General features: G+C 36.2%; 1 protein-coding gene across 4 annotated transcripts in view; it reads right to left on the bottom strand.

The window, feature by feature from the left end:
* Positions 1–22219, bottom strand: part of CSMD1 (CUB and Sushi multiple domains 1) — a 1051796-nt gene that overhangs the window by 969070 nt on the left and 60507 nt on the right. For 2 of the 4 annotated variants that reach the window (XM_021551132.2, XM_031504429.2), the window contains exon 1: positions 14290–14492. The exons of the other annotated variants lie outside the window; for them this stretch is intronic. The gene's annotated coding sequence lies outside the window, so the exon portion shown is untranslated. Of the gene's footprint in view, positions 1–14289; positions 14493–22219 lie in introns of those variants that run through there. 4 annotated transcript variants of the gene reach the window in all.

The following is a 22219-nucleotide window of genomic DNA, read 5'->3' as shown; positions in this document are numbered from 1 at the left end:
TTTAAGGAGGGCACATTTCAGAAATTAATTTAAAGCAGATGGAGAAGACAGCAGGAAAGCAACATCAATAGGTAGCAGGTGAACAACACAGTAAGAGACATTTTATTTCCCTAATTTTTGTTTCTTGCTAATGAAGAAAAGAAAATACACAAAGAAAATCTTTAAAGTCAGCATTGTATCACTCCTTCCTATGTAATTTCTTTAATTCTGGCTACTCAGCATTTCCAGAAGAGTCACTGAAAAGCAACACTGAATTTCTCATGGTTACTTTAAATGGTTTGCCTTGTGACCACTGCCACTAGACTGGCAAATATCTGTAATGCTGTTCACTATGTGGTTTACTTATGAGTTTGATACCTGCCGGTTTTCTGGTTGGTTGGTTCTGCATCCTTCAACAGTCCTCACAGAGCTAGCTGCAACTGAATCATTGTGTGTCATTTGACTGAACTGTGACATTCAATCTTTTTTCCTTAGAAAATCAAATTCTATGTGCCCTACTTGCTGGATTCCCTTTTAAACAAGTTGAGTTTGATGATACATTGTCTGGCTTAACTTACTGTAGCGTTGTTCCTTGTTTGTTTATACATGTGAGTCCCAATACTAAACTCAGTCACAAAGTCTCCTGGTTTCTCTCAATACTAAACTCAGTCACAAAGCATCCTGGTTGCTCTCAAAGAGCACCAGGGATGTACTTCAGTATGATATATGATTTCTTTATCTCTTTAGCTAGGTATGCCACTATCTATAATCTACACACTCTAAAAATTCTCAGAGAAATGTGTTTCCAAACCTGCTGTTCAAATGAACAGAGGAGATTTAAGTACCTACAAGCTGAATTAAAGCCTACACTACAGCAAACAGTGGCATTTTCAGATACTGAGGACCAATGCTGGACTTGCTGTGGAGAAATTTAAATTTTATAATTCAAAGAGTCCAAGGAATTGTTGGTGTTCTTTGGAAAAAAGTTAAATAATAAAAAAAAAGGTATTCCTTTGAAGAATTCTGCCAAATTCCTCTCTGCATTTTTATTTGTGTTCCTTTGAAGAATTCTGCCAAATTCCTCTCTGCATTTTTAGCTAGCTAATACATCAAAAGCATATCCTTTGGTGAATGAGCTTTCATATGCATGCCAATCGTCCTGACTTACTGCTCCCACGGCATGCAGAATATCAAAGATAAACAGAAATGTGCTAAACTTCCTTACACTCTGACCACTGTGCAAGCATATGCTAAAACTCTTCCCAGTCAGAATCATAAAATGTAAAATTAGTATGCAAATTAAAATTTTTATATCATGTATTTATGATTTATCCTCCTATTAAAGTTTCTTTATATACATTAAGTGCCAAAATGTGAAGAAAACTGTAAGAAAACAGTCACAATCATCTGTGCACTGATCGTTGTCAAAAGTTTTAGCTACACTTTTTTAAAAACCTTAAGTTTCTTCTAGCTGGTTTGAACCCTAGGTTATCCAGTTATCAATCATACATTCTAAATTATACTGAAAGTTATGAAAGCTGCTGAAAAGATGCTCTCATATTGCTTGTCATCTTCTACTTAAAAACAGCAAATGGAAATTGTTTCTGCCATATATGCTAGTGGAAAATATTAATCAAATGTTTTAAGAAATACAGGGTTTAGAAGTTCTTAGAAAAGTTGCATCCTGTCCTCTCACACAACTAGGTACTAGAGTAGGAACCCTTGAGATGCAACCTAACTGTAACAACTAAATTTAAAATATTAGTATTATGTCATACAAGGTTGCTAAGTTTAAGACACCCTAATGGTTCTCTGCCTGCAGGCACTATCAATAATAGTAATCTAACTGCCACCTCTAATTCAAAGAGGCCAGCATTATGTCATACCAAAGTGCTCGGTTTATGATATCAGCACGAGAGCTGTATGGGGACTGGAACTTAAGTTAAGAAAAGCTGAAAAAGAGGCATAGGAAACACTTTGAGGTGTGCCTGCATGTCCTGAACATGCCAGCAGTTAGTTCACAGTAATCTTCCCAATATTCTGATACACAGTGGCCATTTCATTTTCTAAACAATGTATTGAAGGATTAATTTTCAAGAGACCTGCCTTCTTTATAGCAAGAGTAAAAATCATGCTTTGACTTGAATAGGCACTTGGAACAAACATCTACTACTGGATCTAAAAGGATAAAACCCATCTGTGCTTCTTTAAGTAGCATAGTACCTGTACCCTGTTACACGTTTAATCCTAAATCCAGCAGGAGTTGGATAGTAATTTCAAGACTTAAAATCAGACCTTTAGACTACTTTAAGTCTAAAGCTCCAGTTCTCAGTTAGACAGTTATATAAGGATGCAAGTAAAAACTCAAGTCTTTCACAGTACATATGGCTATGAAACGTCCAGACATCTACAGGAAAGTGCTACTCAATCTGAAGTCTCACTGCTTCTGCCAGGCAAATAATATTTATGCTGCTTAAGATCAAATCACCATTTAATTGAGCTTTTGTGAAATCAGTTTAAAAAGGGACTTGATGTTTCTCCAACCTCTCATTTTTCAAAAACACATACCTCAAACTGCAGGAAACAAATGAGGCCCTGGAACTTGGCACTGTTTCTCATGAGAGTTTAGCAGAATCAGTAGAGCTACTACACAGCAGGAAAGGCATCGTGCCATGTCATTTAATTCCTCCTTGCATAACCTATACGTAAGAGTACACAGGAAGCAATCAGAAAGTCAACATGATGGCTTTGTCTTGCTGTGATTCAAACTATGACAGAATTCCTCAATGGCTTTTTAGTCAATCCTCTGCACAAAAATCAGAACTACTTCATCTAGCTTGTGGGGAACAGGAGTTATGGCAATTAGGTGTGGGAACACCTTTCTCCTTGCCACTCAGCATTAGAATAATTCTTTGAAGATAGCAACTATACAGTACTTAACTACAAATTATTTGTGCATTTCTGAAAACTGTAACACAAACAATCTTAATCTTCATATGAAAAGACAAGGCAGCCAGTGGAAGCAAATAGCTGCACAAGGGCTTTGCAGTCACTGCTACAAATCATCAGCAAATTAACACAGATTCTAGGGAGAAGGGAAAGTATTTTGTAAGACAAAGGAGGAGATGAATAAAACATAGAACTTCCATGAAGACTTTATGCTGTGCCTCAACTTCTTAGCAATTACTGAGCATCTGATGGTGCCTGCAAACAATACAGATGAGATTCATTGATGTTGCAGTGATTTAGGGCTACTACCTGATTAAACTCCTCTTACATAGTGCACACATGATATTTTATATATTTGACTATCTTATTAAAACTTAGAAAAATAAATTAATAAATCTTTAATTTTAAGCATTTCTATTAAGCTAGTTTTCTATAAACATCCCTTCATTTAATGATGTTTTTATTTCATTAATTTTGGAGAGGAGAAGATAGTTGAAAGGGACCCACAATAATTTTACACCTCATGGAAGAGAGATGATGCTTATATTTAGTAGCTATGATCAAACAACAGCATCTTTCCTGCCTCCCACTGCAGGGCGAAGAGAAATATTTGAAATATTTTGCTTACATAAAAATTTTGCTCATATTTCTTACAGATTTGAGAGAAAACTTTGTTGCCGCTGACTTTACTGCTTTTTGACAAATAATTAAAAAAAAAAAAAAAGTGAGATTTAGCTTTGGAAGTATGTGTAATCACATATATTTATTTGGTACCTAAGCCTATATCACAGCAGTTTCACTGCTCTCAGGAGCCAAGAGATAAATTAGAGCTAGCAGGAGTTACAGGCGACACCACCACCTTTTGACTATAAATGCAGTCAGCCACTGAAAATCAGGATCAAATCATGCCCTTGACCATTATTTACTGACATATATGCCTTACTAATATAAAAGTTGCTTATTAAAAATATTAAAGAAACAATTGAACAGCTAATGGCCTGAAGCTTATTTGCAAACTGTTTACTTTAAACTCTACAATATTTTAGGAATGAGATGATGACTAATGCCATTACTGCACTTAACTGGTTGATGACTGACACCTCAAAAAAAAAAGCTGAACATACACAAGAATTAATGTAAAACTATCTTATAAATAACTCTTTTCTTCCCTTACCAAAAGTTTTATCAGACTAAATGTCCTTTTTCTTGGCATAACAATGACCTTAGTATTCTAAAAGAACTGGTAATAAAACTATAAATATCAATCATGTGTGTACAACTAATATTAAAAATATCTATATAATTCTGAATTTCATATATTGCAATATCTATTTGTAACATAGTAGGAACGAGAAATTATTGTAGGTGAAATTACATGCTAGATTTTAGATATGCTTCATAAAAGAGACTATATTGAGGCCCAGGCAAAAAAAAAAAAAAAACAAAAATCAAAACTTATAAAATACAATTGTCCTGAACTTACTTCAAAAAAATAAGAGCTACAAAGGAATGCCAAATGTTACATAAATGTAACTATGTATGATATAGAAAAGAATAAATGAAATTTCAAAATACCACCAACAATAAGCCAAACCTAAGATCTCTGAACATTTCCAAAAATATTGTCCTAACATTTAGTTTCATTTTTTTATTAAACAACCTCATTATTTTACAAGTTTTCTCTAAGAAAATAAAATCTATATGCTGATGTAATGACCTATAATAAAAGTAAAAAATGAGTTTTCTCTATGTAGCTTTCATGTTCTCCTACTACAGACTGAACATTCAGAAGTTACTTTTTTAGTAACCTTGACAGTTATTAAAGCAGCTTTTATGCGCCAGCTTCTACTTGAAAAGGTGACTAACACTGAGACGTCCTTGGACAGGCAAATACTAATGAAGGAGTAAAATTAAGAGGTAAAGCCAGATCTACTAAACCCCACTCTATAGACAATAAGCACTGTTGTGTAACATTGCTCTCATCAAGGTCATACAAAGTGATTAAAAATGATGGAGACCTCTGTCTATACTATATAATACAAAAACATTACTACCAAGACAGCACAATTGGAAACTGCTTGTTCAATCAATCCTAGTCCAGGCTCGAAACATTTATCAACCTCTGTCTTGGGAGCTCCAGTACTGTGCTTCCATATACAGTCATAATAAGAAATGCAATTTTGTGGCTCCCCATCCTACTCCATTCACATTTTCAGCCATTCTCTCAAGATGTACTTCATTTTTTTTTTTTTTGTCGCTAAAAGGTATTCTGCTGTCCCAGCAACAAGCCACAGGCTCTGGAGATCCTGAAAAACAATAATTACATTGAATCTCAAATGGTTTCATTTTTCCTAAGTATTTTATTTTCTTTGAATATATTAGTACTCCAGGGCATGTTAGACAGTCATGCTAGTATAATGCAACACAGACAATCTGAAGGAGCTTTAAATTATCTACATAAGGTACTAGTAAGGACCTAGCAAGGACAGCACAAAGCTCAGTGCTAGAGCGGACAAAGTGGAAATTACCTGGACTCACTGCATGTAGGCCCAAATGGTGTCTGGTGCTGGAGCTGCTTCAACACTATGACCTCAGCCACAGCTATGCTACTGTGCTCTTCTGCACGGGGAAATGACCTGATTCTCAGCACGCTGGCTCTCACCATGAAGTTTTTATATGACACAGTTTTCACACCTCAAATGCATAGCTATCTACCTGGGGAAGCATACACACTTTACAGTGGCTGCATATAAACCCCAGTGCCAAGACTTGATAATTCAAATGAATTTGAGGATTATAACCTTTTGTGCAAATAAATTTCACCCTTTTTACAGGGCTTATTCCAAGATCTTTGTTTTCCATGTATGGTACTTTTCTGTATATCCATGATTATCCACTGGCCCTTCTATAAAATAGCCTATGTGGGTAACATCTTCCTTCTGTTGTAAGAAACATATGCTTAGAACATTTAATTTTTCACTGCAGCATAAATATGGTAAAGCATCTGTAAACTTCTACATGTACTCTGCAGCTAACAAAAAATACTAGATGGCATGACAGAGCTATATAACTTGAATAGATATATTATTTTACACAACCTCCATCTTCACCTATTCAAGTGAAGAAAAAAGTGAAAATATGTATCAACGTGATATTAATGTTGAAATTTTGCATGCATCAAGTCAGGAAGCTGCATGTTACAGTTTCCATAGCAACCATAATTCAATCTCCTTTTGAATTTGTGGTAATTTTTAGCAATGTATTTGATATAATTGTTATGTGGGTTAACACTTTTCTTAAAAAAATAGTGTAATTTCACATTGGATTATCTTTACATGTAGGGCATAGCTCTGCAGTTCTTACTAGCACAAAACTCACAGAGGTGTCCTTTATGCTTGTATCAGTTCACCTTCTGTGTGTGTTGGTACAAGGTGGAGTGTCAAGCGGGTGTCATATGAGAGAGGGGACTGTTGGCTATGTGCAAAAAATATAAAATATTTCAAAATTCTGATCTAGTGAAGATCTCATTCAATAGAGAACAATTCTATTCTATTGATTCTTGAATAGATTCTATTAATTCTTCTGACAACACCTACACATCTAAATGCATACTCCCATCATTCTGGTTTGTATATTTAATCTTTTGTAACTATTTCATGAAAATATTGTTAAGCATACATTTCTTTTGAAATGAATTCTAAAGAAATTTTTGTACATATAAATTATTACCTAATTAAAGTAGCATGTGAACAATATTACTAAATAAAGCCGATGTTCTGATAACTCAGTAAAAGCTTTTCATTGCAAGAAAGGGAGCAGAAGATTCAGTAGCACATGAGACACTGTCATCCCTCAACAGCTATTATAAACTATAAGTGCTGCTTTTTAAAACTCAGTAAATTTACTGGTTTATCACATGCTATATATATATGGATATATAAAAATAGCCAAAAGTACAAGTCACATTTCATACTAGAATAATTTTTATAGGAATATTCTTATTGCTTCTGAATCCAAAATTTGTGTCTGTATTACTTAGAACTTGCAAATAAACATGAACTAAAGTGTATAATCAATAAATAATAATTGTTTTAATCCTGATTTGGAAACTACTATTTTCAATTTTCAGTTTGGAGCAAAACACAATGGCTGAATTACAAATTTTAAGAATGTGGTCTGTATGTGCAAAATAAATAAAATATTGCACAAAAGTAGCATGAGGCCTTATTTTAAAATAATTTTTGTCTATCCTTAAATATATCACCTAACATAGATAGACTATGGATGCTGCTACAAGATGCTGCTTGCCACTGTAATTTATGTAAATTAGGTCTGTGCAGCCAAAGCTAAAACCAGAGTTGAAGATAGCCAAAATTGTGCAGGAAAATAAAATAATATTTTCAAATATATTAATAGCAAAATCAATGTACAAATAACATTGGTCCATTACAGGTTGAGGACAGTCACCTCACAAACAGGGACATGGACCAGGCAGATGTGCTTAATGCATTCTTTGCCTCTGCTTAAACACAGATGATGCACCAAGGGATCTCAGTGCCCTGAACTGGAGGACCATGTCTACAAGAATGACCAACTCCCAGTCAATCAATCTGCTGGTCCAGCTGGTTCCTTACAGCTCTATGGGGACTGATAGAATTCATCCACGATTGCCCAAAGAGCTGGCTGATGTAATTGCAAAACCTCTCCCAATGATTTTTGAGCAGACTTGGAAATGCACAGAGGTCCCAGCTGACTGAAAGCTGGCAAACAGTGTTAGGATTTTCAAGAGAGGTAAGAAGGACTCTGGCAAATACAGGCCTGTCACTCTCACTTCAATGCCTGGTAAAGTTATGGATAATGTTATTCTGGGGGGTAAGGAAAAACAAACACAGTCACTGGTCATACCCAGCACAGCTTCATGAAAGTCCTGCTTATCAAACCTGGTTTCCTTTTATGACAATTTAACCCACCTTGTGGATCAAGGCAAGCCACTTGATGAGATCTTTTTGGATTTCAGCAAAGCTCTTGATACTCTCTTAGTATCCTTCCAGACAAAATGTCCCACACTCATCTGCATAAACACATCATATGATGTGTGAGCAACTGGCTCATGATTTGGGCACAAAGGGTGACAGTAACTGGGGTGACATCATACTTGTGACCTGTCACTAGTGGGGTCCTAGAGGGCTCCATCTTAGGCCTTGTGCTGTTTCACATCTTTGGAAATGACCTGGAGGCAGGACTAGAAGGGATACTGAGAAAGTTGGCAGATGAATGAGAACTGGGAGGAGCTGTTGCCTCCCTCGAAGGAAGGAAAGCCCTGGAGAGAGTCCAAAAAAACTTAGAGGGCTAGGCAATCACCAGCTGTATGAAAGTGCCAGATTCTGCACCTGGAATGTGCCAACCCTGGATGTATGGATAGACTAGGGAATATGATTCTAGAAAGCAGTGCCACAGAAAGTGACCTGGGGATCCTGGCTGATTGAAAGTTACCGTGTCCTGAGTGGCATCAGACACAGCATGGCCAGCTGGGCAAGGGAGGGGATTGTCCCACTCTGCTCTGCACTGGGGTGGCCTCACCTTGAGTCTTGGGGGCAGTTTTGGGCACTGAAATTAAAAAAGGACTTTCAACTATTAGAGTGTGTCTAAAGGAGGACAACAAAGATGGGGAAGGGCCTTGAGGGGAAGCTGTATGAGAAGCAGCTGAGGTCACTTGGTCTGTTCAATGATCCTTGTAGGTCCCCTGCAAATTGGCATACTCTGTGATTCTGTGATACTGCAGCCCAAAAGATATGGTATTGTCATTACTTGTAACAGGCAAAAAGATTTGCATTAACAGAGGTCTCAGGACACTTCATATTATCTCAGTTTCTCTTCTTTTAGCTTGCTTTAGCGTTAAGACATATGTGTAAGAGAATTATCTGTGACTACTGCCTAATTTGCTTTTAGCTTTAGTATAATCATGTGGTATAATGACTACAAACATTATAAATGTGATACATTCTTAATTAACAATAAGAAGTAGCAGTTATTCTGTGCAGAATTATTTGTGGCCTTGGAATGATGAAGTTGTGCACTGACACATAAGTACAGGCTGATAGCAAAGACCTTAAAGGTACAGGAACAGATTTATTCTGGGAACCAAGTGGGTTTAAACACACAATTAAGCATCAGTTACTGATTACTACAAATGCACCCTGGGAGGTAAAAAAATAAAAATTTTGGGGATAAACCAAAGAACCGTAGGGTAATAACATAATAAAAAACCCCATGGACAAAAGAAAGCCCAAGAATAGATGAAAAAAACTCCATTATCAACATCATAAACCCTCTGGTGAGGAATCTGGGATTTAAAACACTACTAAATAATAGGATGTACTTTGGGCTATTTTTATATACTTATATATAGTGAGTGAGAAAACAGTAAAGTTACTGAGTTTTGAAAAGAAGAACTTAGTTTATAAAAGCCAATGATACAAAATAGCATCTCACAGATAGCTGAACCTTTTGCTTTTCTTTGAAAGAAAAAGCTTTTTATTATTAATCAGACTCTTTAGGTAATAAATAGATCATTTTGAGTATGACTGTTAGCCTGATTGTAACTGGTGTATTAATATCAATGGGACTAATAACCCCAGGTTACAAATAAGAGGCATGTTTACTTAGCCCACTTTAACTTTGCAGAGTAGCACAACACTATTGAACCAATATTTTCTCTCATCATTTATATGTCTAGATTAGATCACAAGACTGTTGCAGAGAGTCCAGCCTCACCAGAGAAATGTAAATGTCTTTTCTGACACCATGAAAATTTCAGGTTCAGTCACCTGAATGTGTTAAAAGCTGAAGTATAGTTTTCCCTTTATTCCTTTTGTGAGTACTTGGTTTAAAACACAAAAGGGGAAAGAAAAATATCCATTAAAACAGTTTTCTGCAATTAAATATTAATTTTCATATATCCTAGAAACTGGTCTACCAACTGGATATCCCATAGCTAGTATGGAATTTCACAAAGGTTCTTCAAACTTAGAATATACTTCAGATTATTGTTATTGAATTAGATTTTCATTTACAGATTTGCTGGATCTGAGATCTCAGTTAGTAAAATTATTTAAAAGAAGGATCCAAATTCTTTTCTATGTATGTTTATAAGAAGGAATCCTGAGAGGCTCACATGGTGTTAAACCTAAACCATATTTATTCTGCTAACATCTTGCATTGGATAAATTTGATTTTCTGATCTCTGAATCTTTCAAATCTATAGCCATCTGAAAGATCAACATGGAAAAGTTTTATGCTTAAAAGAGAGCAATTATATGCAAAACTGAGAAAAGTAAAAGGACAGTTTGAGTAATTTCATTATGTGTTAAGCATTTTTCTTTTTGAGTTTTATTAGTTTATAAATAGGTCAACATGTTCTAGAAGCAGATGAAGAATTCTGGAAGAATGTAGGCAGAATTCATACAGAGTCAATTTTTAAGAGGAGGATAAAAATAATATTGCACCTGATTAAAAGCATATTCAGACTCACAGGACAATCTCATTATCAAAACTGTTCTAGAAAGGACAGAGGAAAATATATACTTCCACATTGAAAAGATTTGATAAAGGAGAGAAGACAAATTCTAGAATTAGACATGAAAACAGAAATCAGAGGACTTAGATATTTTCTATCTTCTACTGGAGGCTCATGGCAAAAGTCAATCCTAAGAGTTTTGCCAGACTCCTAATTTGTTGCTAGTTTATCTTCAGCATTAGCAAGAGAAATAGTTGTGGGGCACATTTACTACAGATATTTTGGTACCATTGTTCCTCTCTAGCAAAAGGCACAATGCACTAGCTCGGGGGAATGCTGTGGAGAATTTATGTGTTTCAGAGGTACAAAACCATCTTTCACCAGGGTACTTCACGTAGATGTAACACCTGCTAGCATTTGCTTGCTCTGAAATGTAAATCATCTTAGGCTACATCAAAATAATTGAATGTGAGTGCTGTATATACAACCCTAGCTCTAGTTTCAGAGTTGTTCAGAGAAAGGATCTGGTCCAAATAAAAAGTTCCAAGTTGAGGGTGTAAGTTAATTCTGCCATACATTTCAAACTAAATAGCAAAGCCTTTGGTTTCAAGCCCAAAAAGTATTCCTGAATTCTGCAATTTAACAGATAGCCTTACTACAGCAGATTTTTCTGTCTGAAAGAATGCAGAAAAACCTTCCCTTGCAGAAAACTGCAAAAGATTTTCAAATTTGTTTGGCAGGCATTCTCTTAGTAACCTGTAGTAAGAACAAGAAGAAAATCCAGAGTTCTTACTTCATAAAGTAAAGTTTGCCAGGGTTTCTCCCTTGTGCCTATCAAGTTTATGAACTTGAAATTGTAGGCTGGTGCAAGAAAACATGGTGACAGCATTGATGTTTTGCATTTATTTGAAAATGTTCAGGGCAGTGTACAGGCAGAGTTCCTCAATATAAGAAGACCTTCATTTTTCATGTAACACCAACACTTAGAAGGAGAAATGAAAGAGTGGTTGGTGCTTCAGGGCAAGTCTACTGAGTCAACATTGTAAATTTTGCAAGGATCCCTTTTAAAGATATTCAGAAGTTAGAATACCAATAAGGAAATAAAAGCTTACTCAATGTGATCAGTAAACTCAAAAAAAATACTGAACAGGGACAGCTCCATGGTCTGTGAAGTATTAAAGAAACAAACTAGAATTTTTTCCTAGCTAAAAATCACCAAAATCTCAATTGCTGTTCCACTTAGAACTGCCAATGGGTAAGGCACTTCTTAGCTGCAGCTGCTTCTTCCTATTGTATTATTTAACAGGGTATTTGATCTTCACTTTTCTCAAGCATTCCCCACTGAATTTGTCACACCCAGATCAGACATTAAAATGAACCATACGGCCTATATTAAAATTAAAGTACAGCAACCAGCTAAATCATCGAACACTGAAAATTATACCTGGCATAAACCTTCAATCTACTCACAAAGAATTCAGTTGAACAACTTATCTTTACAGCAGACCAGAGAAATGGCATGACTACTATTACATCGTTTTTCCAAGGAGTTATTAAGACATTGCGTAAGACATTTTCATATGTGCCTTAAAGTCTGATAATAATCTAGTTTAAAATCTTCAAGGACACAGTCATGTCTGCAGCAGTTGAATGTAAGGCAAAATTTGGGGAAGATTTATTTCAATTTTTTTTTTCCACAGATAAAACCCACAGCCTCTGTGATGTGAAATTATTTCTATTTCCTTGGCTACCTGCACTGTAGCCAAGCTTAGACTTTTTGTTATTCAGACAACATATTAGGAGTCACCTAATCAGTTTATCTTGGAAGGTAAAAGCAAATGTCATATTCTCTCTTTCTCATCTCTCTCTCTCCTTTACAATTCTTTACATGCAATGTAACCATTTCTAAGGTACAGTTTGGTAAGGAGCCTTTCCATTAGGTAATTCTGAGTGTTATTACATTTGGCATTATGCAGGACTAATAGAGTAGTATCTAGCCCACAAAAATACCATGTAATGCAGACTGGAGTCATAATAAGTCAGCATATAAAGAATATCAATTTTATAGCTATGACTTGCATTCCATCCTCCCTCTCCCCCTTATAAGCCTAGCTTCCTTTTCTGAGGAATGATTGCTGAAATTACTTTGAGAAGGGCTGTGCAAATGTACTTGTCATTTCAATGTTTTATCAGAGAAAAAAAAAAAAAAAAAACATGGAAATGTTTGCAAAAAAAATGTTCAGTGATCTATTTACATCCCTCCCCCCCATGAATTATGATACATTTAAAAAGAAAGCACAAATATCTTCCCATCATCTTTCCCAAGTAAACAAGTAGGATGTTGCAAGACACTGCTGAAGAAGCAAGTAGAAAGCTGAAATAAGTCTACCCCAAAAGCAGGGCAGACTATAAAACCTCCTAGGCTTTTTTAAAAAAGGTCAAGAATCCTTTGAAAAGATCATAAGTCACAGACTGAAGATTTGTTCTGCCCTTTATTATAATTTTTTATATTAACAAAGCAGATTCTTAGCTCAGTGTTATCTCTTGTACATCCTACTTTACCACATTTTATAAACACACTTTTCCACTGAGAAGAATATTAATAAACCTTTTTCAGATGTGGCCCTAACTTGTAAGTTGCACTGAACTGTGCATTTAGATAGTGTATATAATTATTAGGCATTATAGAATTGGTATCTATGTAGAACTGTATCCAGTCATAACCTTATTAGAGTCTGACAGCAATTTGTTCTACCAATGTCAAGTCACATTTTAGTTCAGGATAACAGCTACTATATTACAGGTGATGCAGAAAGTACTGCATCCTAGAATTCTAATGTTTCATGCATTAAGGTTTTAAAACATATTATACCTGTGTTCAGTATTGTCTGTTTGCTTCTGCGAGTACTGACACACCCAATTTCAAGGAAAGCACACAAAATTTATCTTATTTCAATGTGTCATTTTTTGTAAAGCAGCTGCTGCTGTAGATTATCAGTACTCCTGTTTTCACTAAACACTGTCAATTCTAAATAATTTAATTGTATATTGTAGCATCAGAAAGCTACAAAGCTTCAGGAGATAATTAACTTCATGAGGAAGCTTCTTTTCATTTTATCCTTCAGTGCCCATATAAAGATTGATTTTACAGGTGATAAATGTTTTTAAAGGTAAAATAATATAAGGAAATCTCTTACCAAGCTAGTTTTTTGCACATTTCATCCCAAACTTTATTGCCTAGGATGAGTAAATGCTCCAGACATGGCATCAAGTTTGGAGATGATGAAAAGAGAAACAAAACCAAAAGGGCACCCAATTAACGCAGAATGGTTTGTTTTAAATATTTTTTTCTGTAGTTTTGCCACTGTACAGCAACTGGGATCACTCGTTTTGAAGGAATTCTTGCAATTTTACATCTAACCCATAAACAAGTGAATGCTATTAATGTAAGCTGTTTCATACACTTGTGCTGTATAATTTAATCAGTAAGATTTTAGGCAGACATTTTGTTATTTTCCCACAGCTGGCTAATTAGAATACAAACTACTCCTCACTCGGCTGGGAGGCCTTGCCTTTACATATTCTTTAAATTAATCTGAAGACATAAGGCTTTCAGTCATGCCCAGACACACAATCAGCGACATACAAGCTGACAGTGCTCTTTCAAACAAGTCTGCTCTGAAGCAGAACCGTTTTGTGCTATTGCCTGCATCTTCTCTTCTCCCCAACTGAGAAAGACGGCCTTGCCCTGCTGATTCGTGCGACCTTCTATCGCTACAGAAACGGTATTTGGGAAACGACTGACGTTTTATCTCTCACCCGCTACCACGCTCAAGTTCACCCACCTCGACTTTCAGTGTTCCTACCCCAAAGATCGCAACAAGTAAGGAAGCAAACACGGAAACCGCCGAGTGCTCAATCCTTGCTTTGCAGCTTCTACCGGGAGCGGCACCTTCACTTCTCATCTAGCACCACCTGCTGCCCACGGCGGGCAGGGCCCGGCGCCGCTGCCCAGCCCCGGCTGGAGGAGCGCGGGGAGCCGCGGAGCTGGGCACGGGCCCGGGCCCGGACCGTCACCGAGCTGGGCACAGGCCCGGGCCCGGACCGTCACCGAGCTGGGCACGGGCCCGGGCCCGGACCGCCACCGAGCTGGGCACGGGCCCGGGCCCGGACCGTCACCGAGCTGGGCACGGGCCCGGGCCCGGACCGTCACCGAGCTGGGCACGGGCCCGGGCCAGGACCGTCACCGAGCTGGGCACGGGCCCTTCCCGCACCGAGATGGGCACGGGCCCTTCCCCGCACCGAGCCCGTCACCGCCTCAACACCTGTTTGAACTTTGCACGGTGATCCAGAGGCATCCATATTCCAAACACTATGCTCCGTTAGAGTTACTAGGACAAAGCACCTCTTTTCCCAGCAGATTTCTCTGCTCGTTCTTAAAGTTGCTGTCACCTTTGGGTAAGGACTTCTACTTGAATAATACGGTATGAGCTGCAGGAATGACATCCAAAGATGGTGGAATATGTACTATGCATTTTCACACAAAGTAGAAAATAATAGACTTAGAAATGAAAATGTAGACAGTTAATTCAGTTTGAGCTGATGGCAAGTGAGGAGACACTAATTACTCACTACCAAAGTACTACAGGTGGGTAACAGCACAGATGTCACTAAACACAGGGAAGATTGTTCCCAGAATAAAAAAAGTTACGCATCAGCCATGACTAAGGTATGGATTTACCTCCTAAGAAATTACAGAATCACTATATTTTGATCATGTTAGTTACAGCTGTGCTAAATGCAATTAGCTAAAAACAGCATTTACTATAAAGAACAAAAAATTGTTATTTAGAGAATCAATGCCGGGAGGTCATTGCTACCTTGGAGTACTGGGATCCTGATGTCTACAACAGTGATTAAAATTCTGCAGAGAAAGCATTATCAAATTAAAAAGATACATACTGTGTAATAAAGCTTCCTCTAAGTGCCTTGTCATCTTCATCACAACAGCTACACAAATTATTATATGTACACACTACATATTCTTTATTCTTAAACACATTATGACGTTACATATAAATCCTGAAGTTTTTAGTGAGTTCTAAGTAAATGAAGATAATAGACCATGTCAGTTTATTTCCTCAGATGCTGCTAAGTATTTAGTGAAAAAGTATTCAATACTAAGCCAAGCAAATGTCTTTTGTTTGAAGTGTGTTGACATTTAGACAGTGAGAGACAACCATTGCAATTCTCTCTTGGTGAGTTACAGTGCTGGTTTACACTTGCAATCCCATCTCCAGTTTTTTGAGAAATCTTTACTCACATCTAATTGATTCAAGCACTAAAACTCAGGAATAGAGAGCCCTATACCAGAGAGACTTCATAAAACCTGAAAACTATAAGGCCTCAGAACAACTAGTTAAACTAGCCAAAAAAATTCATTTCAGTTGAATGTGCAATATGGCGTGACATATTTTGCTTCCAAATTTCTCTGTATACTTTTAACATGGAAAACTCCAAAATTAAAAAGAAATTTTAGTCATAAAAATAATTCTTCTGAAAAATAAAAAGGATTACAGGCAATCTGAAAAAATCACATTTTTAAAATTAATCTCTAGCAGCCTACTTCTAAAAATTAGCTCCAAGTTTTTTCCTGTTACTGGTAATAACATAAATCTTTAAATAACTTGCAAAATTATTAAAATCATGGTCTGCTGACACCAGCATATTAATGCAGACAGAACATATCTTAACAAAATACAAAACTGAGATGGCAGTTGACAAGCCAAAGTTAATGAAAAAGATATGTAATTATATTAATATACAAAGCAATTATGATCCTTGTATGAAACATTCAACATCTAAAAATGAAGGAAATGCCTAATATATATGTTCAATATGAAAATGTTACTGCCATTAAACTAGGATTTTATTTAAATAATGAAACCATTTACATTGCTGAAGTATTAAGTATGCTATCTCAACTGAATATATTAAGCAACATTAAGAATTACTCTGAGTATCAAATAATAAATCAATACAGAAGGTTAGATAAGCTGAACAATGACTTAATATCTACAACTGAATCTCTGATTATGAGTTGAACTTAGAAGGTATCTGATGAAAAGGTCTAAATGAAAATATATAGTCACAATTTTTGGATTTTATTGGGATACTCAATGGTAAGCCATAGTATTCTATTGATTCTTTAGCAAACAGTAGTGAAATCATGAAAGAGAGGTACAACAATGGTGTAAATGCACAAGAGAAAAGCTTCTAAATGCATATGAATGAACAATTAAGAGCACCTTCCATGAAAATGTGTACAGGGAAGTACTTCTTTTTGTTTTCATTTCCACAAAAATGGTTTCTTTCCTGTAGTTAGTTTTAAGAGTTAAAGCACAAGGAATGCAAAACTACATGACCCACAATTTCTTTCAGTCTTTATAGAGTTATTTACTGGTCTTGGCTGAACTTAAGTCCATCTGCCATCATGAATCTGGATCAACTTAATATCTTCAGGTAACTTGGGGGCAAAAAAAGCTTCTGAATTCTTAATCAAGTTTTATCAGTATTCATATATGAAATCTAGATTTACTAGAGAGAAAAGAGAGGAAAGAAACAAATGGGAAATCATAAAGTAAGGGGAAAAAAGGTGAGGTGTGGATGAATATAATTTTAATTTCATAGACAGAATAATTGGAATTGCTATTTCTTTATGAATCAGAAAGTAATAATACTGGCTATTAAGGAGGGATATACTCATGACCAAGAGAAATTGGTAATAATGCATCCCTATTTACATGTTAAATATGGTTAGATATGGAAGAACAAGAGCAGATGTAATTTCATAGTAGGATTCAATATTCTCTAATTAGTGATCTATTTTCTTAGTTTACTTAGTCATACTTATTATGAAAAAACATTGTATGATTTCTCCTGTCATGAGCTGAGATAAATTCTCTTCAGAGAGGTAGATTAGATTCAACCACATTCATCAGAATAGTTCACTAGAAGCCAGACTGGCCTATCACAAAAAAATACTATTTTTTCTATAGTTCTGCTATAGAGACAGAATTTATTAGTGGGATGTGTATCCACTGAAAGCCATAATGTATTTAGAAATGAAGAGGCCTTTACAGTGTGTCTGAGTACATTCAGTTTTGCCTTGTAATCACCTGCAAGTTTCCTCTCTCAACCTGCTTTGGAGATGAACATGCTGCGTTGCCTCCTTGTGCTCTTGGCACAAGAAAGGGTAGGTCTGGGTCATCGAGAGCAAAGAGTGCAGTCCACTTTACTGCTGTAGTGGGTCCTTTACTGGAAAGCTGCCTGCAGGAAAGCCTCATTCGGGATCCTGACTAAGGCTGAAGTTTCTATACCGTAGCTCTGCAACACCGTCTCTCCACATTCCCTGCACTATGTATCCAGATTCTAACCATTAGAAAGCACATTTGTGAAGGCCCTCTATCCTTCCCTTATTTCAAGGTAAGTGAAATTCATGGAAAGATGTAGTCTCAGATGGAAATAGCAAGTGGGTGAACTACATTAGCTTTCTGAAGTGTAAAATGGTGGGGCTCACTCTGTTTCCAAAAAAAAACCTAGCACATGCTAAAACCATTGTCAGTTTGCTTGAAACTTTGTACACATCCTCTAAATATCAGCTGCTTTTAATACTAATACAGTGCTCTACTTCAGGATGGAATCTACTGGCTTACTGTCTGTGTAAGCAGAGGTGATCCACCTTTTAGCTATGATCCACCACTTGAAAGATCCCCCCACCCAGACTTTTTGATTTATTCCAGCATCATTCAGAACTCTCTGTACTGCTAGATTTGACTACCTCCGCGTACTGCAGCTTCTCATACTTCACAGCTGCCTTTGAATGTCATCCGTTAATTTCTCCCCTCATCCTCTGCAGAACTCTTCCTACTGCTGTTAATCAGGCCATTTTGTTTTCTAATTTTAAATCTGTTATAAAACCTTCTCTCTCCACCCCCAGTGCATATGGGCAGGTTTTCTTTTACTGCAGAGCTCACAGATACCAAAGTTAGACATTATTTATCACTAACACTGTCTAATTTATCCACCATTACTTGCTTAGTGAAGTTTATCTAGAAAAGAAAACAAACCTGTGCTTTCCCTCCTTCACTACTTAAAGCTGTTTGTAAGGAATAAAAATGCTTCATTAAGGCATAAAGGAAATTAATGTCAGAACTCAAAAGGAAACTTGAACATCCAGGGCAAGTAGCAGATCTGTAGGTCTGCACAGGGTTCTTAGCATCACAAATGCAGTTCACAGTGTTAAACTTGTCCTAATTCTTGACCTAGTGTGTGCTGCCACAAGTAACCTGTAAAAACCACATCTGCTGTACTGTAGTGCTTGCCAAGTCACAGTGTTAAACATCTTCTTAAAGGTAGCTGTCTGTGGTCTTTGGAGAACCAACAACAGTCAAGCTTTGGCAGATTTTCAGGTACACTTTTACACTTGCAGTGTCCATTTTAATAGTCACATGTAAGTGTCAATAATTTTTGGTGGTCCAGCCTGAAGTCACTTATTTTCCTACACATTTAGCAAAAATAGAGCAGAAGTTCTAATAATTTGAATGTAGCCTAACCTGACCCAGTCAAGGAAATATTAATATTATACTGAGAACAATGTGGCCTTGTACTATGCTCAAACATTGGTCATTTTTCATGCAATCAATGACTTCGACAAGAAGATTGTCAGACTAGATTTGACCAGTGCTGACAGTACAGTAGCTTTACAAACTTATAGCTTGGTGGGTACTTCAACATGAGATGGATTTTGATAGGTGGTCATCATGCCAGTCATGCCTTTCTCAAAAAGAAGAAAAATGGTAATTGAAATTTTATCAGTAACTTGGTAAGTCCTTTTATGGACTCAAAATGGAGAGAAGAAAATGGAGAAACACAAGAAGATTATCAAACACAAAGTTGCTAGCCTTTTTAAACTGTAGGTGTTAATCAGTAAACACAATGTTGATGCAACATCATGAAGCAATAAGGGGGACTAGTGAAGTGAAATTGCTATAGAAGACCATTACATTTTCTTGTCCATGCAGAAAATAGATTTTTTACTCAATGTCTAATATTTTGGATATGGTGGCACAAGTATACAAATCTACCAGCTTAAGTTACAAATAGGCACACAAAAGACCAAACACATGAACAGTGTTTAAAAACCTCAAGCAGTTTGAGCATGGGGTTTTCACTGTAGCAAAAGAAAATCTGAACTTTAAACTAATGAAGATTATGCTGAAAGAATAGTATTGAATGTGACAAGAGACCTGAAGCACAGAGACAAGGGGGAAATTTTGCTGGGATGTTTACCACATAAACCAACACTAATTCTGTCTAAAAAGAAAAGTAAATCCTATTTTCCTTTAATTGGGAGCATATATTATGAAATGTCATAAAATGCAAATTCTCAACCACTGGAAGCAATAAAATAGAGAAAAACTGCAGTGGGTAGGAAATTCCTGTCCACTTAATCTATTAATAGCACATGAATGTTTAGAGCATTATGCCTGCAACAGGCTACAGTCTTTTTTTACCTTGGTATCAAAAACACAAGCTACCAGAATATATGCTCTCTTAAAATTCCTTTAGAGACAACTCAGGCATGGAATAAAAATAGCATACAGCAGCTATTTAATCTAAATTGCTCTTAGAAAAATACTACTAATTGCCCCTTTTGCACACTACTGATTTAACATCCTCAAAAAATATATCTTTGTTTTGGTTCATTTATCTTCCTTCTCTCACGATTAACGATTGCATACAGCATACAGATGAATTTTTCCTTTCAGGCCTTTCTAATTTATTTCCAAACAGTATGTCTTAATAAAAAAAGAGGTTCTGTATGTTATCTTTCTGAACCTCAAGTGAAGCCACTCAGTGAAGATCCAACGGAATCTTAAAAGTAAATCAAAAACAGTTCATTCAGCCATGGGATTCATTCAGTTTTTTCAATATCTATTCCACCCAAACCAGACAATTTCTTCTTCACTGCTAATTTGTAGAAATCTTGCTAGAATGAGCTGGATGGATTTTTCTTTTAGATATTTAGCTTGCCAGTACACTAATATCCTAATATTCATTTTTATTCCAGAAGCAATAATTTCTACGTGGAAGAGACACTTATTGTGTTTAAAAGGGTTGATCTGCTGTGTAAAGCAAATGGGAACTGTTGCCCTCCAGTTGTACAAAAAGTCCAATCTTTAAATAGTAACACATGCATGTGCAACAAAACCATTTGTTTCCTGTTAATCAGGTGTATGTGAGGTTGAAGGTGTTTTTTTAACCTTTATTGTAAACTTATTTCAACAAAATTGGAATGCCATCAGATAGCATTTACTGTAAATATCAAATACTTTTATTTAGAAGACATTATGTATTTTCATCAAAAAAATATTGCCTTTCTGTTTTTTTTTCCTGTGCATATGCCAAGGAGATAAAAAAGTTGTGAAATTTCTAATGTCATTTACAGATTATTCTGTTAAAGAAAAATATGAAGGGTTTTCACTTGTCTTACACAGGCTATGTAGCATATAGTAAAAATGTTCATTATCTTAATATCTGAATAGTGAATTCATGTATGTAAATAATATTAACAATATGCATTATATGGTAGTGGTTCAAAAGCACCCTTGTTCCAACAACCACCAGCCCATATTAACTGTTCCACTGTGATTTCAAGGTCCATTCAAAATTTATGTAACCAATAACAGTCATTTTATTTGGTGGGGTTAAGAGAGCTTGACCAGGCGACAAAGTGAAATTCTTGTCTCCTCTCTCTATCAGCATTACAAAAGTACTTACTTTTTACAGCTCTGCCTCCCTGGTGCCACAAGGGTGATTATAACTATCGATATGCATTCCCCACTCTTTTAAATGAAGACTAATGGTTTAAAGCAATGGCTGCTGCCACTTCTTCCAGCAGAATTAGAGCAGAACATCACAGGCAGGTCACTAAGTCTTCTAAACAAGGGAATCTTTGAGAGTATACATCACAGAAGCTCAGGATATATTGATTTTACCTGAATCATGTTGACACAGCTCTCCTCTGTCCAAAATCTCTGTTCACTCACAGTTAAACTTTAAATTAGGCAACTAATGATAAATAAATGATGATGGACACTGTGGAAAAAGAAGTTATAAATGAAAAAGGAAAACTACACTTGTAAAGTTCCAAAATTGCCATATCAGATGCTTCCTTTCTGCAATTTATATGAATATTTGGTGTTTTCTCCCACAATATTGTCACCACTGAAATAAGCAGTGTTGCCAAAGGACAAAAATAGCAACATAAGGCAAGCTAGAAGTGATTTCTAGGAAAAGCTTCTGAGAAAGATAGGCTTCCTTAGCAAACTAAAGAAGAAGAGACTTCAAACCCAGTGCATTAGGAGAAAGACGTAAGTTTACAAATGCCTTGTCAAGCAAAAGGGTTGTTTGAGCTATTACAAAGACCAAACATGTAAAGAAGAAAAAGGTGAAAACTAAAATGAAAGCTGTATCATAACTGTTTAAAAACCTTTAGATTAGACTTAAATGAAAGGTGAAGATCTATATGGCTGGATAATCAAGTCTCCTAAGGAAGGAAATTAAACTGATGGAATAGCAGCAGGTCATAATACTTCTTTTCTGCTGGCTTCTATCTATTGACTAAAGTAGATTTGTCCTTCTTATGGGAATCTAAAAAACCTGAAAAGCACAAGGAGAAATTAAGAAGTAGTTGTACTTGATAGCATTCTG

The sequence above is a fragment of the Lonchura striata genome, chromosome 3 (genome assembly GCF_046129695.1).
Source record: "Lonchura striata isolate bLonStr1 chromosome 3, bLonStr1.mat, whole genome shotgun sequence".
Classification (NCBI taxonomy): Eukaryota; Metazoa; Chordata; class Aves; order Passeriformes; family Estrildidae; genus Lonchura; species Lonchura striata.
The sequence above is the reverse complement of the archived record's forward strand: the minus strand, read 5'-3'. Positions and strand labels throughout refer to the sequence as shown.